Source organism: Bactrocera oleae, chromosome 2 (assembly GCF_042242935.1).
Source record: "Bactrocera oleae isolate idBacOlea1 chromosome 2, idBacOlea1, whole genome shotgun sequence".
Lineage (NCBI taxonomy): Eukaryota > Metazoa > Arthropoda > Insecta > Diptera > Tephritidae > Bactrocera > Bactrocera oleae.
The window spans coordinates 73,865,325-73,883,800 of record NC_091536.1 but is presented as its reverse complement, the minus strand read 5'-3'; the positions used below and the strand labels follow the sequence as shown (position 1 = coordinate 73,883,800).

Here is an 18,476-nt window from a genome sequence, read left to right as displayed (position 1 = left end):
TGAATCAAAAATTACAAAAAAAATAAATAAATAATAATAATAATGCAAAATGTAAGCAATGCTAAAAAATCAGCATGAAATGTGAGCAGGAAAAAGTCACAGGGGGCTCGCCTCACAACAACAATGCTGGCGAAAATCCGCTTTGTAGACAGCCGGGCATTGGCACTCAGCAGTTTTTGCTTAATGAATTCTGAACATGCACTTTTAGGCGTGAACAAATCCACGCCGCGGGGGAACACACACACACATACATACTTACCTATATACAAATGTATATACATATGTATGGGTGTGTGTGTTTGCAGAAGTTCACTTCGGTAAAAAGGTGGAAATGAGGGTTGTTGCTGCATGAATTATCCGCAACATAGTAGCCGCGCACACTTTTTTGTTGCATCGGAACCGGCCAGAACAGGCAAAGCGTTTAGTTGGGAATTTAAATTACTGATAGCATCACGATCTTGTGCGCACTTACGACAGTTCTGCACGACTATATCACAATTAATTAATTAATCAACGATTTTTATTGTTAAACATGCTCAATTATGAAATAATATAGTAATGGGTTTTTATCGTTATCGCTTAATAATTGACAGACCTAAATTTTTGAAGTTCGAAATTTTAATGCTTAAATACATAGGGGTCCGTTGTCCGTCCGTTTCTTCTTGGAAAATTTTTAAACGATAAATACAATAGTTCTTTTTCTTCCAGATTCCAAAAATGATAAAAAAAACGGCGAATTTTAAAAGGCAGATCAGCTTTGAAATAGCCGGTAATGCATTATAAAAAATAAAAAGATAGGATTTCGTAATAAAAAAATTTCTCAGGCAGTTTTGTGATTGCTTGACACAGAATTGTTTGAAGACGGGCAAAGATGAACACCAGCAAAGAGAAATTAAACCATATCTTCGATAAAATGGAAAACTCAAATCAGCTGGCTGAAAATATGAATAGTATTTATGGTACTAATCAGGGTTGCGAATTTTTATATTCCATAATTTTGGATTATAAATGAAATTTTTATTTTTTAATCCCGATGTTGGGCTTAAAGATTAGATTTTAATTTTTTAATCCCGATTTTTTTTATTATTTTTAATCCCGTATTTGGGCCAATTGTCGAAAATATCTACAACATAAATTAAACATTAATATCTATAATTAAAACATTTACAATCAAAAACGTCAGGCACCTTTTAAGTAAGGCTGAATACAAAAAACAAAAAAACTTGATGAATGGATTGGACTTGATGAACCGAAATTCCAGCAGCGAATCGCTGCTGAATCGCAAACAAACTGATTTGAAGCGGATAGTTCCTGGAAATGAAAAGTGGTTCACTCACGACAACGTCAAGCGAAAACAGTTATAGTCGAATTACAGTGAGCCGGCGCAAGAGGTCAGCAAGCCCAGATTGAGGGTCAGGAAGGTTTTGCCATGTGTTAGATGGGATTGGCAAAAAAGCATCTTCTATGAGTTGCTCCTCTACGAATAAAATCTTAACTTGGAGCTGTACTATCAACAATTAGACCTTCGGAAGGCAGCAATCGCCCAGAAGCATTCAGCGTTGACCAATTATAGAGAAATTGTGTTTCATCAGAACAAGACAGATTGTGACTCGTTAGCAGCTACGAGAACTATGTTGGGAGGTTCTTATGCATGCACCTTATAGTGCGGACCTGGCTCCAGTGATTACCAACTGTTCCTATCTCTGACGAATAATAGTAATCTACTGTCCGAGCATTTTGCCAATAGGGACATAGAACGGGTAGGGACGAGTTTGGCTTAGGTTCTCCCTTGACTGTAGCACATACTAACTCAACATACGGGTCGACGTAACAAGATATTAATTTCATTCGCAAGTATATGCATATATTTGGGCATTGACAGAATAAAAAATTTTCGAAATAATTTCGAGTCCTTACATTTAGCATATCGTCGCTATTTACAGTTTTCAAATAAAGCAGGCAATTAAATGTTTCTTTGCTTAAGGCATTATGTAGCGATATTTTAAAGTAGCTTAAGTCGGTATTAGGCGTTGCTGACAATTTTGCTTTTTAGGGCCAATATTTTCCAGACTAATCGTGTTGAATATAAATATAAATATTTTTTTTTTTAGACGAAAGCTATGATAAAGCAGATACAAAAAATAGGCTTAGATTACTAAGAGAAATCAAAATACACAACAAATATTAAGTCGACTTAAGCTACTTCAGAATAATTGTTTCATCAATTACTTCAATGACAGGGTCATTAGCCTCGATAAGTCAATACAAATCTCCTCAAGTGCCTGTAGATATAAACAACTTACTAACCATAAGATTGCCGTAATATTTATGGCTTTCGTGAAGAAAACTAAAATATACCTATGTACATATGTATAATATATGAATGTTCATAGATTAGCATTGAATAAATATGTTATGCAATTAAAAATCAATTTATAAGCGATTGCATTTTAATCACCCTCAACATGCCTAATACACACACACGCATGAATAAAGCAAGCATAAAAATGCAAGTCGGAGCATGTATTTCAATATATGAATTTACTTTGCCACGCATACATAGACACATAGACATACACAAATGTACGTGGAAGATTTAATTCGCCGCTGCAATGTTGCAACATTTCACTGCAATAAAGTGAATATTAATTAAAAAACTGTAAACCTGTGCAACGCAACTAATACAAACATGAAGCGCAAAGAAAAAGTGCAAAGCGGAATGTAGAAAACTATGAATGTGCTGATAGAAAACCAGCAGCGGCGAGTGATTGCGCATAAACAACGAAAAATCAACAGAATGCATACCAAAAATGCAAAAACAACAACAATAACAAATGCTATTACAGCAACAATAACAATAGCAACGCGCAAAGGTATACCACAAAGCTGAAAAAGGGGTGAAAAAATGACAAAACACTCTCATGAGAGCAAATAATTTAATATAATGCAAGCGTATAAAAAGCGTCAGCAACAGTAACACCACCAACAACAACAACAAGTTAATAGAGTAAAATACAGCAAAAGCGGTCAACCCGAAATGCCAAATAGCGCGACCAAAGCGCAGAAAAATGTGCGCCTACCTGGCAATTACACAAATATCAAATGCTGAAATAGAACACGCATACACACACACACACATATATATATATATAATACACATAAATGTATAGATCCAAGGCATGATGTACAAGTAACCCTTAATAAATAAAAACGCCTAGAGCAAAGTAAAAATGTGTACACACGCCGCGCGAACAAATCGAATCGATTAATTGAGTATGCGGCGTGTGCCGCACGCAAACGCCACCCACCGCGCGCCAGCCACAGTGCGGCGGTTAACGGTGTTATACTTTTTTCAGCGTACCAACAAAGCAACGCCAAACGCTAATAGTGTATCTATATTAAAAATCATACGATATAACTGTATAGAGCCGCCCCGCCCCACGGGAGCGAAGCTGCGGCCGCGCTAAGCCGCAAGTGAACATTATGTACAGCTGATATACCAGCATTGCTGACGGTTTGACGAATGCGCTGCTACAAGAAATTAATGCTGCTCCTGCGCATAATTAAAGCAACAACTGCAACAAAAACTACGCGAAAAGTTTGCATGTGTGTGTGTGTGACATAGAAATGTCGAGCGACACCGGATACACCGTTAGCTGGCAAACAAAATTAGTATAACCATATTAAAATAATGAATAACGCGCATGTGGCAACTACGCGTCGCGTCAATGCGTGACCAAAGTTGAAAAACACTGTTATTCTGTTATGCTACAGTGCGGAGCGGCGGCACGGATAACTTCTACTCACCTTACTGTTGTTGTATGCGTGGCACGGCGCTAAGGATACGATGGCGATAACGCGTCGTCGCGCCACACACACATACATACAAAGGCACGAGCGAGCGCAAACTTGCTATCAATCGTCATTAGCGACTGGCCAGTGAAGGAAAACGCGCGCGCTCAAGTTTTTACACTCACGAAACGCACTTTTCTTGTATTTGAAAATCAAATTTCTCCGAGTAAACTTAACTCGCGCGCGTGTACACTCTTGCTCTTGCACTACGACACACACTCTCCGTGTGCGTTGACTTGCGTTCTCTCGCTCTTTTTCTGGCTTTTGGCCGATAGACGAAACGCGCTAGGCATATGGTCCGGCTGGCGTGCGACCTTTCGTTCGGTTAACCCGCCTTGAAGGCGCTTTTCACTTGCCATTTAAGCGTCTGTAAATTGGGTTTTTCGCACACACACACACACACACACGCCAACATTCACAGATGCATAGATACAATAGATAGATACATATCTTGTCGGTTCGCTCTATGCCTTTTGATGAAATTCTGAAATTCATAACGTTGCGATGCAATGACGACGAAACAACAGCCAGCAACCCCTGTAAAACTTGCGATACACATTTATGTGGGTTGCCGCATACGCGCAAGACAAACAATAGCACACAAACGCACACACGTGTGTATATGCTTGCGCGCCTGCAAGTATGCAACGGCAAAGCTAAGAAATGTCGTAGGCGTTGATGATGTAGTGGCAATTAGAAAAGGATGAATAATTTTTTTGTGTGCGAACCCGAATGAGGTGAGTATAAATCATGGCAAAGGATACAAGTTTTATTCGATTAAAGTGTGTAATAAGTAAATGGCATAATTTTGGTGAGTGTGCGAAACGAAGTGCCAGCCAAATTGAGTTGGACTTTGATTTTAGGTTATGTAAAATATAGTTGCGAAATGTAATTAACTGGGGTTAGTTAATGAAGAGTTCGAAACTATTTTATTTTAGACTTTTAGTAAGTAGTGTATAAAAAAAATTATTGCCTACGCAATTTGTAGAATAAGACTATTTGATGGAAACACAAAAAAAAAACGTTGAAGCTAAGAATTATTCGAAATGTTGGCAGTGGGCAAAGAAATTATATTTGTTAGACGTTATATTAGGTCAAGTAAAAAGTTCGTGCGGTTAATATCTAAGAGATGACGTTATTGACATTATCTTTGACAGTTTTTCGATTGATTGACTCAGTACGTTGTGAGCGCTCGTCAAAGATGGAACCCGCAAAGAGAAAATTTGCTATATTCTACAATTTTTCTTCGATCAAGGCGAAAAAGCAGCCAAAGCGGCTGAAAAAATTAATTTAGTTTATCGGCTCGATACTGTAAACGAACGTGTAGCACAAAAGTGGTTTGCTAGGTTCCGTTCCAGTAATTACGATGTCAAAGATGCACCACGCGTCGGGAGGCCTGTCGTCGAAAATTGCGATAAAATCATGGAAATAGTGGAAACAAACCGTCACGTGAGCACTTATTTTATTGCTGAGGAACTAAAGATAAGCCAGAAAACCGTTTGGAACCATTTGCCTAACCTTGGATTCAAAAAGAAGCTTGATGGTTGGGTGCCACACAAACTAACGCAAAAAAACATGTTGGACCGAATTTCCATCTGTAAGTCTCTGCTGAATCGCCTCAAAATCGACCCGTTTCTGAAGTGGATTGTGACTGGCGATGAAAAATGGGTCACTTACGACAACAACGAGCGCAAACGGTCGTGGTCAAAGCTCGGGGAAACGGCCCTGATGGTGGCCAAGACCGGATTGACGGCTAGGAAGGTTTTGCTGTGTGTTTGGTGGGATTGGCAAGGAATCATTTACTACGAGCTGCTCCCCTATGGCCAAACGCTCAATTCGGCCCTCTACTGCCAACAACCGGCCAAAGAGGCCATCTTTGATCAACAGAGGCCAAATTGGTGACGCGCCAGAAGCTCCGGGAGCTCGGATTGGAGGTCCCAGTGCACCCACCTTATAATCCGGACCTGGCACCAAGTGATTACCATCTTTTCCTGTCCATGGCGAACGCGCTTAATGGTGAGAAGTTAGCCTCAAGAGAGGCCGGTGAAAATTGGCTCTCCGAGTTTTTTGCCAATAGGGATGCAACCTTCTACGAGAGGTAGCAGGTGGTGCTACTAGGAACGAAGCACGAAACAGCTAACCTACCTTGAAGATAGTCAACACCAGACTCAAGGCTGCCAAATGAGACCCCTAAACAAATTATGGATTGTTTCATGCTACTAAAGCAACAACATGACGAAAGCAGCGATTTTGCATTATTTTGCTATTGAACTAAGCGGGCTTTAGGAGAATCGAAATCAATTAGTGGCAAGAACTGCACTTTAGCAAATTTGACGCGGACGGACAAACAAAATAAAAACTTTTATTTATTTTAATAAAAATTAGCGCCTACAAAATATACTCCTCAGCCAGCATATTAACGATTAATCCAATTTGCTGTAAGAATCTAGCATTGACACGCTTCGTACGAAAAACATTAACCAAAATGTGTTTAGTCGATCCATAAGATATGTTGAGATTATATCTCTGCCAACACGACGTCTTTCAAGCACTATTTTTTTTTTAAACTTTTTCGATGATATCGTCATTAAAAGAGATGGATAGACGACTCGCATGAGCCAAGTTTTCAATGACTTCACGACCTTCACTGAGTGCTTTGTGCCACTCAAATACTTGTGTTTGCGATAAAGCATACTCTACAAAACACTTCAGCGATATTTTCGACGATTTCGTAGGCATGCTTCCATTGGAAATACAAAACTACGTTGTTTATTTTTTTTTCAGGGTAAAAATCGTTAGACCAATTTTTCGTGTCGTAATCAAACAGCTGTGAGACATATGACTAACAAAGATCATATAAAGTTTGTTGTAGAGAGGTTGTACCAATTTCAGTTGTCAGATAGTATAATAGTAAAAGAAAATTCTCAACTAATGCCACCATGGTCAGAGAAGTCAGTAAATAGGTAGGAATCAAGTGATTGACAAACTTTCACACACCAAAATGCATTGCAGTGGACTCTTCAGTCTCTACTGTATTGAATGAAAATGGAACGACCTTGAGATGCTTGAGGCAGTAGCCTTATCTTAACTATTTGTCCACTGCTTTTTTAATATCGAGTATTACGCACTATTTTATGTGCCTAATTAACTTCGTATATAAATTTAATAATACAAGTATATGTAGCTATTATTAATAAAATAATTTCTACTTGATTAGCACGTATTGCTGAGCATGCAATCTTATCTGAGTTATCTCTACAAAATAGCTTATTTGTCAACTTATACCACTTTTTCATTGGCATTACAAATTTACGGCTACGCAGCTAACGATTAGTGGAGGACCTTAGTACTAATGAGTAAATACTTCATACGACCCATAAAAATGCTATAGCAAATGCGAACTGAAAACTTTTTGAAGAGCAATTGTAAAACATTTCATAGAAAAGGCGTAGTAGTAAAATAAAGAATGCCGATAAGAGCGTAAAACCTCAAAACGAAGTACGCTCGGTGACTGACAGACAGTTGGTTGGCCGTGCCAACCCCGCTCCCAACGCCAAACACAAGCCTTATCAAGGGTCACTCACACGCATGCACACAGGTTTTTCCAGTAGCTTGGTAGTGACTATTGCAAAATTAATACCTACACATTTACATATGAATATGTATATCACAGCAATGACAGCGTTTAAAAAAAACAACAATAAATTTTATTTCATTTCAGCTCGACAATCTTTTTAGCATTGCTGATAAGAAATCAGTTTTACATGAATTTCTGGGCTATGCGGTGACAATTTACGAGAAAATCAAAAGCAACAACAACAAAAATATGTGTATACATGCGAAATAGTTTATGGCAACCGCGTATTGAAGCAAGAAAAAAAGTGAACTAGAAAGAAGGGGTCTCATAAAATATTGGATATGAACGGGAAATGCGTGTCGCAGCGTAATAATAAGCAGTTTATTGGCTCTTTAACTGTCTGAATTGTTAAGTGACATGATTCTAACAAGTTTCACACACACATATATATATATATATATATATATATGCGCACAAAGGCAATATCGGCAAACTAAAACTGTCGATTTATCAGACTCGCTGACAATTGGCACGAGCATGAGTCTGGCTCACTAACGCTTCTCGGTGGCACCACTGGGGAATGAAATATACTCGTAAGTAAGTGGGCAATAATGAGGTCAGGGGCACTCTCAAGTAAGTAAGCGGAAGGCGGCAAAGCGACGAGTGCAGATTTTGCAATAGTTTGCTATTTGCTTTTGTCGTCTGTCTGAGAGTGGCGCCTACGTGAGGTGAAACAAATGCTAGAAAAGTGTTTGTAGTCTCGATTGGTAAAGGATATTGTTGCAGTATAAAGGTAATATTAATATATGTAATGATTTTTTTGAACAAAGAATTTTAATTGTGGGTAATATTGCTTTATATTGTGTTGTACATTGTACAGGGCGTTTGCTTCAAGTTCCTAACAATATTTCTTTACATTTTTGCAGGTATATTAACTGTATTGAAGAGCAGTGATACCTCGATATCATTTTAGGCGAATCAATCTCATAGTCGCTGGGTTGGAATATGTCTATTGGAATGAATGTAGGGTCTATAAAATTATGACCTCTCAAGATGTGGAGATGTGAATATGCCTGCGATGCTCCCTGAGAAGATAGTCTTAATTTAGAGAAGAGAACATACATTTGGGAGCGGTGGGTCAACTCGGACCGTGCCTACATTATTGCATGTCAGCCACTATTATATTATAAAGGGCATATTTATGTATATAAGCCATGTACGTTATAAATTTGTACATCGAAGAATTTTGATGAAACTGAGTTCTCTGATGGGCTTCAAGACTTGTTTTTAGCAACTTTTTTAAATGCCTAACAGCACCTAGGACGAAGGGAAGGCAGGGAAATATGTTATTATTCCCCACTGATACAAAGCAGGAAAATTCGGTTGAAGCTGGAGTTTACAGCTGTGAGCTTTTCACTTTCAGCTATAGATCTTTTGAGCCCTTCAGAGCGTATTAGGCACCGCTAACTTTGGTAGGAAAATTAACAACTATTCTCATAGCCTATTCGTAATAAGAGCCTAGTAACGATGTCCTTTACCGATTTACGAGCTTGTCTTTCCAGTAAACATGCATGAAACCGAACGCATACAGTAGAGAACACATTGAAGTTCCTTTAGTAGATGCTCCTGCATAAATGGACGTTGAACTATTTAACCAATATGAAATTTATACGAAAAACATATGCATACATATATATGTATATAGTAATATGGAGTCGATAAGCAAATATTTTGAGTTGGTAAAACCGCAACTTTTGATGGTAGTGGGGTAACGGTACTATATAGACTCATTTCTTCCATCACAGCTATTGGAGAGCCGAATCTCTGAAATGACGTTTACACTTTTCGAGTATAGCAAAATTAGTCTAGACCAACTGATTCATTCCTACTTTCTATGTTATAAAGGTCTTCATATTTTATAGGGTGAAATCACATTAAGACAACTGTCCCAAATCAACAGCTGACTTTTGACAGGGTTGGAATTTTGATGGATTTTTATAACTGAACAGAGTACGAGTATATTAACACTAGAACTACGAAGATTTACCATATACCTATTTTAAATAGGTTAATATCGTAAAATATTAAATAGGAATAAGGAGGAAAGGGTATAAATAAATGATGCAACCGGTAATTTTGACCGTTTCGTAGTTCTAGTGTTAAGTCTGCCACGAAGTATGTAACACCAAGAAGGAAACGTCGGAGAGCTGCTTATAAAAAATACACGTAATTCATCAACATGACGAGCTGGGTCGATTTAGCCATGTCATCGATGTGAAAAGTGTATTGTTTTCTCCAAGAAAGTGTTCATAGTATAACGGAACCGCCGTTGTCGGTACACTATAGCATATAACTGTCATATAAATTGAAGGGACATAATGTCCTTTTTAGTGGTTTAGGAAGATAGTTGATAAAATTGTGGCTTTGAAATGTTTCTAGGTAGGCATTATGATACCTATTCGTATTATTGACAACTTTTTAGCTCAAACTAACTTATAATTAGTTCAGAATAAAACAAAAACCTCTTACTAAAAGTCATGTACAATATGCGAATGCATTAACTATGATTTTGTAAGTGCAACTATAATTTCTTGATGTCAAAAGTTCACCTTACAACGCAATTTAATTGAATGATATTAAATTCTCCCGACAAAAACAAAAACAAAAACAAAGCAACTTCGAACTCACCAGCAAAAAAATATCGTTTTTACTTAAAGAAATTATACCAATCATTAGCATTTTCACTGTCACACTTCATTTAAAATTTTTTCTTTGCATTGCACTTTGTATGATTTATTGGCAATTGTAGGTCAGGGTTGCATTGCAGCGGCAGCAATGACAAAAAGGCAAAAAACGACAGAAGTGAATAACGCAACTATGCCAAAGTGTAAACACAAAAAAGGGGGGAGGGGGAAATAGACGACATTTGCTGTCACAGCGTTATTGAATTAATATACATATGTTTATAGCAAGTGATAGCAACAACAATGCTAGCAAGTGTGGCACTAAAAATACAACAACAACAACTACAGCAACTATGGCGGCAAAATGAATAAATTATAGATTAGTCAGCTTATATTATATATAATACTGTTTTGAGCGTTGCTTGGCGCTTGAACCGCACAACAAAACACATACACAAACAATGTTGGTAACATAGTTAGTCTTAAACGACAGCTTAATGCTATTATTATTGGTGTTGTCTGATTTGGCCCACTGCCGCTGATGCTCGCTGCTTGCGCCGGCAAAATTGGTGTGCAAACAACACGCCATCAAGCAACTATGCGACGCTTAGCTATTTGCTTACACCCGTGTACAGGCAGGCATACGCAGCTGGGCACGCATGCACGCCATGCAAAATAGTTGCCAACACGAACTGCGTTCGCGCATCCAGTTAATTCGTTGAATTCGTTAAACGACTTGACATTAGCGGGCCAAGTGCATTGGCTGCGAATGATGTAATGTGAGATATCGAATGTGTGGATAGAGGGTGTTGCTTTTAGAGCACCCCTGGCAAATGTAACGCATTGGCTTTGGTTCATTTTAGTCAAATTGACTTTTATGTCAAACAATTTTTTTAAATCATTAACTAAACAATTCTGTCGTGAAAAAAAAATGTTCAATTATATATAAAATCAGTAACATATAATAACAAATATTCGTAAGGAACAAAGGCATGTTTTTCAAACCATAGATACGAGAAGCATAGAAATCTGAGAGACCTTAAGACAGGCAAGCTTTGGAAACTGAAACGAATCCAGATGTTTAAAAGTTATTGACCATCACCACAACAGCCCTGAAACACTTTGCACACCATTATTTACAGCAACAACAATAACAAAAATTGTTAGTTAAATGTATTTGGTCGGTAATATCGTAACCGTTACCAAAATTGACATTATTATTCTTTATTTGTTAACAAATTTCATTTAGTCGGTTCATAAAACCGATTTTAAATCCAAAAAAGTAAACAACAATCGACTAAAAGCGATATTGGTTGATGTTGACATAATATCTCTGCTGAAAAGTGTATCGATGATATGAACCGTATTTCAGTGAGTGCGTTTCGCATCGACCGGAACATATGGTAGTTAGAAGAGGCAAGTTGTGAGCTATAAGGCGGGTGAGGCAAAACTTCTCAGCCGCTATTTTCCAAATAGTTTTTAACCCGTCTTGCAACATGAGCACAAGCGTTGTCAGGGTGGAAAATTATTGGTTCGTGACTCCCACATTAAGAGTTATGTGTTTAGCAACAATCTTCAACAAGTAATGCTTCCAATTCCTCAACTTTCAACTTTTTTAGTCGCTCAGCATGTTTTCCGACTTCCATGTTAAAATCACCACTTTTAAATCGTACAACCCACTTTTGGCACGTTCGGTTAGCTAGAGCTTAAGAAGGCGAAGGTTCAGAATAATGGAACAATGGAAAAATTAAAGTAAATTAAATATTTTGATTAAGTTTATTCTAGTCGATATCTACCTAGAAAATAAGGAGAATAAAACTCATATTTCATAAATCTTAAACTAATTCGAGATATATAAATATTTATTTTTGAAGATGCTACATTTAAACCAATTTCTTAATTGAAAATAAAGTAAATTGAAAAATTATATATGTATGTAAATTTTATCCCTTAACTACCATTTCCTGTACTCGGAAAATATTACCTTTAGTATTTTTATATATTTTCATTTCAACAATTTTTTTAATGAAAATATAAAATAAGTTATATACATATATTTAAATGTTACGCGTGCCAATTTTAATTCAAATAACTAACGAATAACCCTTCAATTTGAGAGGTGTGTGCAACTAACTAGTTGAAACAATTCGTCACCCGTAGCGAATGGATGACTTGGCATATTTTAGAGAACACCTACATATATACACGGTAAATTTGTTGTTTTCATACTCGTGTTCATATGTAAAGACAAATATGCACTGTGTACACTTTAACCGCTAACAATTTGTGTAAATGAATTTTTTATACGCAAACAACAGAGGAAATAGACGAAACTGCCACTATTTTGTTTATAGGCTCATCGATTAGAGTGTTGATGTGCGAAAAACCAATACATACATATGTACATATAGGCAGCGGAGTATGAAGCGCTGTTGTCGGGCAAATCAAATCAAAATTCTCAAAACAACAAATTGCGGAAATTTGCATGGAAACTTTGTCATTATTGGTCTTTCGGGTCGCTAAATGTCGCGCTGCTAACTATTTTAACAGCAGCAGTGAGCTTTGTTTTGCATTTTTCGTTGTAGTTGCGGTTAAACGCGCGTGCCATGCGCACCATGCCGTGACGAAATGCCATTAGAATGAACACTACGAATTAAATAATGGCGGGTGATACGAGGAGCGCGCTGTGCACGAGCGCCTCTCGCTGGGTAATCGATTTACTAAATATGCGCCAGCTATTTGAGTTGCCGTGATGCACACTTTCATTGAAACGCCAAAATTCAGCCGACACTATTTAAGCATATTTTATGGTGGCCTCGCCGTCACCGGTGATAGCAGTGTACGTGGGTGGTGTCGCGAACCTAGGCCAATTCATGCTAATTAAGCACATACATATTTAAGCACATAGTACGAAATTTAAACGTGAAATATTTTGTTTGTGATTTTAGTGGACATGCATGTATGTATGTATGCAGGTGGTGGTGAACAACAAGTGTTTCGTTGCATTTTTAGGCCCTAAACAGGGTGCATTAACTTAGCCGCAAAGTTTTTAACATCTAGAATTATACGTCGGAGACTCTATAAAGTATACATACACATATATGTACATATCTAAATGATCAGCGTAGCGCGTTGAGTAGATCGCACTGTCCGTTTTATGTCTGTTTGTATATATGTGAACTAGTCTATCAGTTTTCAAGATATCAAACTGAAATTTTGCATATATCCTTTGCTCCGCAAAATGCTGCTTATTTATCGGTACCGTCGATATCGAACTAATATAGGATTTAGCTGCCACACAACATGCTCGGTCCAAATCAAGTTCTTATATGAAAAAATATTTTATTTGTTAAGATATCCCTACAAAATTTGACATAGGTTATGGTTCAAGGCAGCGCTACAATATCCGAACATACTTTTCAGATCGGACTTCTACAGCATATAGCTGTCATACAAACTCACCGATTTAAATCAAGTGTTTTGATTTAATAATTTAGCTTTACAAAATGCAGCTGTGAAGGGTATTATAACTTCGGTGCAGCCGAAATTAACATTTTTGCTTGTTTGTTTATCATATGAATATTAGTTTTATTGCACACATGTCAGTTACGGTAATTAGCGCTGCAAGTCTCACTAAATATTTCGATATATGTACATGCAATGTAACAAAGACCTTGAGTAGGTGTGGCTCGTCATTACGTCACAAAAGCGATTTACATGCAAACGCTGCCAGCAACAACACGAGGAGTACGAAGTACAAACGTGAACGAGTAGTAGGCTTGTGTGCAAGTTTATTTGTTTGTGCTGCACTTCAACGGGTGACAGCTAATTTATGTAAGTGTCAATTACCAATCATTTACAAAGCTTTGCAAATTCCATATATTTGCCGCAATTTGTTTGCATAATCATTGTGAAGTGTCTGTATAAATAAGTAACAGGCGATTGTGTGTGTTGGTGTGTGTGTGTGTGTGTGCTGATTATCAGATGTGGTGTTGATAAGCAATTCGATTGCTAATCATAAACAGATGCATTCGGTTAATTAGTTGAAACTACCATGCACAACGCTTGCTCTCAATTCAAAGCTATAATTGTGTGTTGACCCGTCTAAATGCAATGGATAAATGCTACTGAATATGCCTACAAATATATGCAAAACGAAAACACTTGCACACATTAGTGCATTAGATATTTAGTGCTTATTAAATAATTTATTACTGCATAATTAACATTTTCACACATATTATTTGGCATTAAGTATGTGGCCGTTTTGCTATAGACATACCATATATAGTATAATTTATGCTTGTAGATACGTACGATTAATTTAGCACAATTAAATAACACTTAAGTACACAATTCAATTTTAAAGCATTCAACACTTGCCATTTACCGCATTTCTTGTGCCAAGATTGTGTTGAAAATGGTTATGTGTTAAGGGAAGGAAAGTGTCAGGCGAATCGCTTTGCTTGCAGTTCAAGGTTATCAAAAGCGTAACGGCATATTGCGGTGCAGACACTTTTTATTATTACTCGAATTAGTGTCTTTGAGCACAATACTGTACTGTTACTGTAAAAAAATCGCCAATATTCCAGAAGCTTGTGCCTTGCTTATATATTATTGATTAGAAATTGATAATTGATTACTAATTTACGAGCATTTAACATTCATATTTTTCAAAACTGATAAGATATAAACGTTTAGTGTTGGTGTAAAATTTTTTAGTTGCATTCCAAGAGCAAATTTGACTTTTACCCACATATAACTTTAAACGGTATTTTCTCGAAACGATATATTCTGTGTTGCTGACCAAATTTTTCCGAAACAGCTAGACCGATCGGCTTGAAGTTTGCACTTGACCTCCTTAGACATACATACATATGGTAATGATCGAAGCAATAAGATGTTTGATAATAATTTCGTTTTTTTAACCCACTATCAAGTGTAAATTTTTACACAAAAACTGCATTTTTTTTGGAAAATCGAGATTTTGACTAGTCCTTCGATCATTGCCTGTTTCCATCTATAGTAATAATATGCTTTTTGGATAACAGACAAATATAATAACATTCGACACCGCCAGACACCTTTTGCTGGAGGTGCTGCTGTTATTGTTGTTGAAGCGAGTTTTTGGAGCTCATTTTGGAGATCGGCTAAGGAATCAAGGAAATCCAAAGTTTTTTACAATCGGTGCCTTAAATTTCATAACCGTACTTTTACTTAATTTATTCAAGAAATAAAATGCCTCTTCAAAAAACATAATAAATAAATTAAATAAATACAATAAACGCGTTTTCGGACATGCAAATGGATATAACTTCTTAAACTACTCAAATCTTTTTTGGAAAAGTTTAATGATTCGACCAATTCTCAACCGACATATTTTCTAATTTTTTTCATAACAGATGTAAACATGAAAGGATACTTTACGACGCGTAATTATGATTGGGCATATATGATCCTATATCCCTGAAAAATATAGTTTTCTCAGTTATAGTCAAGCGGCATTTCAGCTATCTTTTTCGTTGAAATATTATAAGTAAGGATCCCAGGGCATAAAAGTATTAAAATTAAAGAACTTGCCGACCTTCTAGAAAAAGAAGTTGCGACAACTAAGACAATAGGACCGGTGTGGTTTTTATAGCGGCTATCCATCCCTGTTAGGGTGGCAAGGCTCAAATTAGTTGTTATCGAAATCATCTAACCGGAGGCCCAGGAAACGTGTTGTTTCGACGGGGTCGGAACGTAAGGAGAGAGTTGAAGATAAGTGGAATTCATTAGGCATGCAAAGATATGGTTGGACAGGCAGGACATATATAATATTTGGTATGCCGACGTCGGTTCTGAATAGGTAGAAGTTTAACCTGCTACAATATCTAAAACTTAGTTGCACAATGGTCACTCTAGTTTCGGGTGGTGGTTTTACTCCAAGTACGCCGATCACGAGTCGGTGAAAGTGTTATTGGCGTCTGTGCGTGTCTGAAGTTAGTTGCGTCCGTAGACTAGTCGGCGTATTGTTCTCAGTTGTCGACGTAATCAAGGAATAAAATCTTGATGCTTCTAGGAGGCGGCTCGGCGACACACAGATGATTGCAGGCATAATGTATAATAGGACCGGAGTCTTTCTTTGCTGTAGGCCCTACACACCACAAATGAATACAGGGTTTGTAAAAATCGTTACTAACAGAAAAATGCCCGGATTTCGCTAAGCCAAGATGTTCTGCAACTAATTGCAATTCTTCCCAAGAAATATTCTCATACAAAACTGTATTGCTATAATGTTAATAAATAGATAGCCTATAACGACGAACCACCTAGTTGTAGCCAAAAACTCAATCAAAATTAGGAAGAAAGATAAATTCTGCTAAAACCATAGTCGATTATACCTGAAAGTTTGGAGAATATCTTATGCCGCGACAGCAGCCACATTTAATTACAACGAAGTTTATTAACAACTTCCGCCAGATAATCGCAAAACTTTAATCCCCAACGAAAATGTCTTCATATTTACTGACACATTTCAAATTACAGCTTAACTTCCACCAAGACAAATATATGTAGGTATATGTATTTGTATGTATGTATACAGCGAGCAAATCACCTTTGCTAATTAGTTACTAAGCGAGTTTTGTTGCTGTTGCTGTTTGATTTCTGCTTGCAATCAGACGAAACTTCGACAAGTCAGTGCTTTGCTGCTGTTTGACATTTCACAAGCAAAGTTCATTTCCCCATCATCTCGTTTGTGGTTTATTTGAAACGTCCATTTCGGAGGAATAGCGAGAAAAATGCAAACAAAAACAAAAACGAATGTATATGAGAAAATATTAAATTATGTATCTCATAAAGCGGATGTGTATGTATCCATCTTTAACCATTATCCCCGCAAACACGGCGCACGTCAGCTTTTTGCGCTGCAAAGTGCTAGGGCATGGCCAATTTCTAAGAGAAAGAGTAGAAAACAGAGAACAACAATTAAAATAGCAGCCAGAGTTACCGGCATTTGGCTGTCATTACAATTTCAACGCAACGCAACAAACGAATGCGAAAAATTTACCGACAACACCACAAACAACAGCGGCAGCAACAACATGCAACACAATGACACGGTGAATAAAATGCAAAAATGTCGTGATATGTGTAGATAACTGTGATCTGCAATCTGTCTGGTTGTCTGCTAACAGGAAATGTAGCCAATGGGTTGGCCAAAAATGGTAGTAGATATAGAAATATGCAAATCACGATGCACAAAATATGTTGGCAAATGTTGGTATTCAGTGAGCGTGTTGTCATATGCACAAGAAGTCAATTAGTTTGTGCTACAAGCGGTGCAAACTAAAATTGACAGAATAAGTGGCGATTTTCTAACGACAGCTTTGCGTTTTCCAAAGCATTTTTTCTCACAAACATAACTATTCTATAATTTTATTAATTATTACCTGGTAATATCAAAAAATTTTGGGGTTTACAAAGCTTTTGTTTCTCACAAACATAATTATTGTACCTAAACATCTTTAGAAATTATTACTTAATATAATATAATGTAATCTATAGTTATACGTAGAAATAATAATAAAATTACCATAAACTATAATAAACACACAACCTTTTTGTAACCATTATACTCAAGTTGTTACTAAATGAACTGTACTTACGATAGACAGTTAAAATATTTTTAATTATTCCAAAATCATTGATTGCTTCCCGCCAGTTTGTTTTATTATAAATTTCGCAATCTACTTTCGCATATATCAATTTATTGCTCCTTCATTTGGCTTTTGAATATTTACAACACGAGCACTTTCTCTTTCCGAAAATTGCTAAGCGCAGCAAACATTTCTGGTTTTTATTTATATATTTTGTGCTTTGTTAAATTTCTAAATTTTAACTTTACGACGCTGTAACTAAATCAAAATATTAAAATTTATAAGTAGTCTATACTTAATAAAGAAAGCATATAAATATGCAAAAGGAAAAACAAAGCAGTTTTCAATATATTTATGTTCAATAGTAAAAACACAGTACTATATGTATATGTAAATTGGATTCAAAAGCGTTACCGCAATAATTTCAGATTTACATAAAGTCTGCATAAAGATAAATTCCCCAATTTTAAGCCCTAGTTCGAAAGCTAAACTTGTCACATAACAAATTCAACAGAAGAGAACAGCACGAGCTCGTAACATAAACAACGATTATTTTTACCATTTGTGGTGTACGGCAGTGATATTTACCTTTGTTGACTAATTCACCACACTTCATTCAGCAACATTGCTCAATGCATTTATTTTGAGCTATTTTTTCATATGTGCTACCTGCATTCTTGCCAATAAATGGAAAAATATAGACATCAGCTGCTAAGTGGTGGA

General features: G+C 36.7%; 1 protein-coding gene and 1 long non-coding RNA gene across 2 annotated transcripts in view; one reads left to right on the top strand and one right to left on the bottom strand.

Moving 5' to 3' along the window:
* The window catches only part of Bicra (BRD4 interacting chromatin remodeling complex associated protein), a 98,958-nt gene that overhangs the window by 79,137 nt on the left and 1,345 nt on the right, over positions 1-18,476 (bottom strand). The gene's annotated exons all lie outside the window — the stretch shown is intronic.
* On the top strand, positions 7,535-11,026 carry LOC138855757 (uncharacterized). Its single transcript, XR_011394833.1, has 2 exons — positions 7,535-8,222; positions 8,356-11,026. It is a non-coding gene; the product is annotated as an uncharacterized lncRNA (long non-coding RNA).